The 6,000-nt window shown below is 37.6% G+C and overlaps 1 long non-coding RNA gene across 1 annotated transcript in view; it reads left to right on the plus strand.

Moving 5' to 3' along the window:
• The window catches only part of LOC131828842 (uncharacterized), a 56,118-nt gene extending 51,247 nt beyond the window's left edge, over positions 1 to 4,871 (plus strand). The window contains exons 2-3 of the long non-coding RNA XR_009352589.1: positions 2,132 to 2,168; positions 4,445 to 4,871. This is a non-coding gene — a long non-coding RNA (uncharacterized LOC131828842). The remainder of the gene's footprint in view (positions 1 to 2,131; positions 2,169 to 4,444) is intronic.
• Positions 4,872 to 6,000: the final 1,129 nt, after the last annotated feature.

Below are 6,000 nucleotides of genomic sequence, written 5' to 3' on the forward strand. Positions count from 1 at the left end.
ATCCTGACCCTCAAAACTTCCCAGGGAAGTAGATAAAGGATAATATTATCCCCATTATCAGATGAGGTAACTAAGGCTCAGAGAAGTGAAAACTAGCTGAGATAATAAAGTAGTTCTTTAAATGTCAGCTCAGAGTGCCTTCACCTTGGCATACTGCCTGCCAACATTCTTGACAGGATTCAGGTGGGTTCTTCAGCCTCCAGTAATACTAATATATAAAATCTTTGTAGGTTAAGACCGAACTTTATTTTTAGAGAACTAACAGTTGGTGGCATATTGATGCTTACACAGCAATATATGTTTTTATAGGCAACCACACGAGATCCGAAGTTTTCAGGATATAGTATTAAGACTTCCTTCTTCCTAAATATAATTCCGAGCAAAATAAGAATTTAAGGTTGCTGTATGTACTCCATTCCAGTTAAAAGTATTTTCTTTCTAGAATATTGTTTCTAGCTTAACCAGTATGCTAGACACTGTCTGAGGATTAGTCATATCTGATTTTTCTTATCTCCTTTTATCTAATCTTACTGAGGACATTTTTTAAAAGATTTTGTTTATTTATTTTAGAGAGAGGGAGAGCATGGGGAGAAGCGCAGAGGGGAAGGAAGATAGGCAGATGGGGAGTGATAGGGAAGGGAAGAGAATCTCAAGCAGACTCCACACTGCGCCTAGAGCCCTATTTGGGGCTCAATTTCATGACCCAACCCGGAGATCATGATGTGAACCAAAACCAAGAATCAGATGCTCAATTGACTGAGCCACCCAGGCACCCCATTTTTTGACCTGTTGCAAAGATGTAATAATTTTCTGCACCTAACATATCCATTTTGCATTTTTATCTATTTAGAGAGTAAAAGGTTTTCATTTTTCTTTTGGGCTAATCTTGTTTCCCCTAACTCTCTCCCAAAAGAGATAAAAGAACATGAAATAACTGGGGATGCTTCTTATACAGTCACTTTGTATTTCTATTGCCTGATCTTAAATTAGATGTTATCTCAGAGGATCTAAATTGGTACTTTTTATGGTTAGCATATGACAAAGAGCTCAGCAAATGCGCCTGACATGGAATAAACTGGACTGTGTACTCTTTGTAATTAAAGTTGTAGATGTTAATACTCTAACTTCTTATTTTGAAACTACAATAAAAACCACTTATTATAAAGAGGGATTCAACCTAACTGGATTACAATAATTCTAATAAAAGTGAATTGTTAAAGAGGTACAAAAAGATAAAAAAGACTTAAGTAAATATTTTTCTATTCATTTTCAGATAAATGAGATTTCATATGTCATATTCCATAGTCTGAGTTTATAACAAGGCTTGTAATATATTAAATTTTCTCAAAATCGAGAAATTTATAAATCTAATTTAAAAATTTTTGATTAGTTTGATACTAAATGCTCTATTAATTGAAGAATGCGAACAGTTTTTAACTATAAGAGTTATTGACTGTGGTTTATTTACTTATTTATTTATGAGCGAGAGCATGAGTGTATGCCGGCATGTGAGCAAGAGGAGGAGGAGCAGAGGGGGAGGGAGAGGGACAAGCAGACTTGGAGCTGAACATTGGGCTACATGGGGCTCGGTTTGATCCCACAACTGGGAGATAATGACCTGAACTGAAATAGTCAGATGCGTAACCAGCTGAGCCACCCAAGCACCCTGAGAATTATTGGCTGTATTTTAAATATGCTAGGTAGTGCACCTGTCTTGTTCTATAGTTGGTAACAATCCTAGAATACTTTAGACTGATACTTTAGCAAACCAAAATTGATAGATTCAGAAAGACAGGCCTAAGCATATCATTTAAGATTCTAAAGGTAATTACTGGTGTACCTGGGTAGCTCAGTTGGTTAAGTGTCAGCCTTCAGTCCAGGTCATGATCTCAAAGTCCTCAAGCCCCACGTTGGGCTCCTCAGGGAGTCTGCTTCTCCCTCTGCCTCTGGCCCTGCCCCCTACTCGAGGGTTCTCCCTCTCTTTCAAATAAATTTTAAAAATCTTAAAAAAAAAAAAAAAAAGCAAATGAAGGTAATTACTAGAAGAAAACAACAAAAATGGAGGGGAAGAGTGGATAAGGTAAAGTGAGAAGTTACTTAAGAGTGCTAATTTTCTATCTTTCATAATTAGCAACCAATAGATGGTGAGAGTGGAAACATCAAGATATGTAAGTATCTTTATTTTTATTTTGTAACTTGCAGTCCTGTTTAAAAATGTTTAGTCATGGGATGCCTGGGTGGCTCAGTTGGTTAAGCCGCTGCCTTCGGCTCAGGTCGTGGTCCCAGGGTCCTGGGATCGAGTCCCGCATCGGGTTCCTTGCTTGGCGGGGAGCCTGCTTCTCCCTCTCCTTTGCCTGCCTCTCTGTCTGCCTGTGCTCACTCGCTCTCTCTCATTCTGTCTCTGACAAATAAATAAATAAAATTAAAAAAAAAAAAAATGTTTAGTCATGTGTGAACATTACTTACATAATTAAAAAATTAAAACATGGCATAGTACTATTTTTAAAATACCACTTAGCTAGAACAAGTATTTTGAGCTCCAATTCTCCATTGCTTAACTGATTCAGGAGACAGGAAAGTGGCTTCCCAGGTGTGTGGCTGTACTTTGCTGCTACTCAGAAGAAAGCCTTACCTAGGGCTGTGGGGTTATGTTCATTACTCCTCACTGAGAAACTTAAAGAAGTGGACTCTTCCTGCCTACAGCATAAAGGTGGAAAGCAGGGAGACAAAAGGAGGGGGTCTGCCAGTCTTTGGTCAAGTAGTAATAGTCCCTTGAAAGAGAAATATTTATCATACTTATGGAGACATAGGACATTCAAAGATGGGAGTCCCCACATGTATATAGTTAACATTAACAGATTAAAAGCTTTAGCTTAGAAGGAAGTTAAGTTTTGAAGAGGCTTGGATCCTAGCACAGTATTGTACACATAGTGAGCACTTAGTAAGTTTCTATTGAACTGAGAGAGGAATGTGTAATGATAGATACTGATGCTAATAATGAGCCCATCCCCACGAACCAAAGTCATTTGAATTGAGAAGACAGTCTGGGAAAACAAAATGGGGTGATGAGGAGGAGCCACACCACCTGTTGAATTGGAAGGAGAACCCTTTCACATAGAAGGTGCCCAGAGGACCTAATGTTTGTTATTCCTTTTATTTTTATGAAACTTCCTTCTGATATAATCTGACTCGTATCCTGAAGTCTGATAAATAGATTTCCCAAGCCTCTAGGTGGAAGTTCAACCCCAGCGAAGTATAACACACTTATAAGGTGTATCAGAGTTTCATGACTACCTCTGACCCATGAGTCATTACTGTAACATCTTGTTGGTATCTGTACTTCTAAGCATTTACACTGTGTATATTCTTGAAAACATGTCATCAAAATTGCAGTACAATTAATTACTTGGTAAAGGAAGTCAAATCAGTCTCATTTTAGAGCAAACAATTATACAGGAGGAAGCTAAGTTTACCATGCTACAAAGGATGGTAGTTCAGTCCATTGTGCTTAAACAACTTTTATACTCACGAACAAAGAGGTTGTATTGAGGTAAGGATGCCCTAATGCTTCATTGTCATCATTGGGGTTCCCCTATAAGCATGCCTAAGGAGATTCAAATGCAAGTAGTTTATTTAGAAGGGCAGGGGAATGGGGAAGTAAGATAGGAAAAGGAAGGCAGTCAATAAAGGGTACATTATCAAGGTGGCTACTGAGGTAATATGGGAGGGGCACCAGCAGAAAATGAGACGAATTTCCAACTACCTTTCCTAATTGGGCTATGACTTTAATTTATTTAATAAAAGAAAAACCTAGTGTATTATTTCTTGTGTATCCAAGTGTGCTGAGTGAGATCCACACTCATTTAGTTCAACTTCTAGTTAATATTTGTTAATATTATTTAGCTTAGAAAGAAATTGAGTTTTGCAGAGGTTGGAACCATAGTACAGTATTTTGCACGTGGTGAGCAGTTAGTAATTTTCTACTGAATTTAGAGAGGAATGCATAATGATATGTGATAATATGAATACTGGGCCCAACCCCATGAATCCAAAGTCATTAGAATTGAGAAGCTATCCTGGAAAAGATGGGGGTGGGCATGGGAAGCCCCAGTCCATAAGAATTATTCTAGACCCTTTATGATTCTGGATCACATCTCAGGGTCATCTTACTAAGTATGTCAATCAGATTTATGGAAAAATATTCATGTATGTATTCTTTTTTCATTTTTATTTCAGGCATTTTTTCTTAATTTTTTTTTACATTATGAAATATATCAAACATACAGAAAATTATACAACAGACATCTATATACTTACCATGCAGATTTTACTTTATTTGCTTCTTTTTTTTTTTTAATAAAAAGCTCTAGATAAGTTCAAGCACTGCCTTTGCATCAGCCACCTGCTTGTATTCACTAATCCTTGTCTTATATTTTCCCTAAAGTCTTTCAGGCTTACCTCTTAACTCAGGCAAATGAAACCCGAAACCACCCATCAGGTGATGGTAACCGCCCTGAACTGACCTCCACTTGGCTCAGAACACCCAGGCCATTGGAGCTAAACCCCTGACTCATGCCTGTGCACGTGGACAATGGAGTGACCCCTGGAATGACTGGCAATTGCCTTTATCTCATTATATTACTAAAATCCCCACCCAAGGAGAAGCATCAGCTTCATTTCCGTAACATACAATGTACATATAGGCGTGTTTCCTTAAGGGGCATGTGTGACTGTATGCCTGCCTCTACATGCCAGGACAAGGCTTCCTTATCTAAATATCCATCCAAACTCCAAACAGAAGTTACCCATTCATGCTCTCTCCAGCAGTCCTGGCTTCTTATGTGCTGCAAATAAAAGTTTTCTTTGTGCAACAGGCTCAACCCGGTACACTTTCTGACTCATGGAGGAGTGAACTCATGTTGGTTCAGTTACAGTATGTATGTTTGTTTTTGTACTTCTATCTTACATAGATCTATCAATAGCCTAGTATTTTTTGTGCTTTTAAACTTAAGCAACTGGCTTAATAATTTATATCACCTTTTGAAATTTAATCTTTTAACATATATATTAGAGATGTATCTATGTTGTTATATTTGGTGCTATATAGATTTCTATAGTATGAATAAATTGCACAGGTTATATTCTTCTACTTGTGGATCTTATTTCCAATTTTTGCTATTATGAAAAATGCTTCAGTGCATATATGCTCAGTTTTCTCTAGGGTATCTACATAGAAATGGCTTATCTTTTCATGCAGCTTAAAATAATTTTTGCAGGATAAAAGTTTTACCTTTTAGGTTTTTTCTTTTTTAAGTAAAGATTTATTTATATATTATTTATTTTTAAGATTTATTTTGGGGGCGCCTGGGTGGCTCAGTGGGTTAAAGCCTCTGCCTTCGGCTCCAGTCATGATCCCAGGGTCCTGGGATTGAGCCCCGCGTTGGGCTCTCTACTCAGCTGGGAGCCTGCTTCCTCCTCTCTGCCTCTCTGCCTACTGTGATCTGTATCTGTCAAATAAATAAATAAAATCTTCAAAAAAATTTATTTATTTTGAAAGAGAGAAAGTGTGCGTGCATATGCACATGAGTAGGGGGAAGGACAGGGGGAGAGGGAGAGAGAGAATCTCAAGCAGACTCCCCACTGAGCTTAGAGCCTGATGTGGGGCTTAATCTCATGACCCTGAGATCATGACCTGAGCTGAAATCAAGAGTTGAATGCTCAACCAACAGGGCCATCCATGTGCCCCAACCTTTAATGTCTTTAACCTAGTTGGAATTTATTTTTGTGCATGTGGTGAGGTAGGATCTAATTTTATCTTTTTCCATACGGAAAATATGAAAAGTTCCCATTTTTTTCAAATTAAACTGATGCATTTCAGATCTGTATCTCTCTAACAGATAAAGACTAAAAACAAACAAACAAAAAGAAACACTTGTAACCATAATGCCATTGTCACACCTAACAAATTAATAATAATTCATTAATATTATTTTATCTCTC

The sequence above is a fragment of the Mustela lutreola genome, chromosome 4 (assembly GCF_030435805.1).
Source record: "Mustela lutreola isolate mMusLut2 chromosome 4, mMusLut2.pri, whole genome shotgun sequence".
Classification (NCBI taxonomy): Eukaryota; Metazoa; Chordata; class Mammalia; order Carnivora; family Mustelidae; genus Mustela; species Mustela lutreola.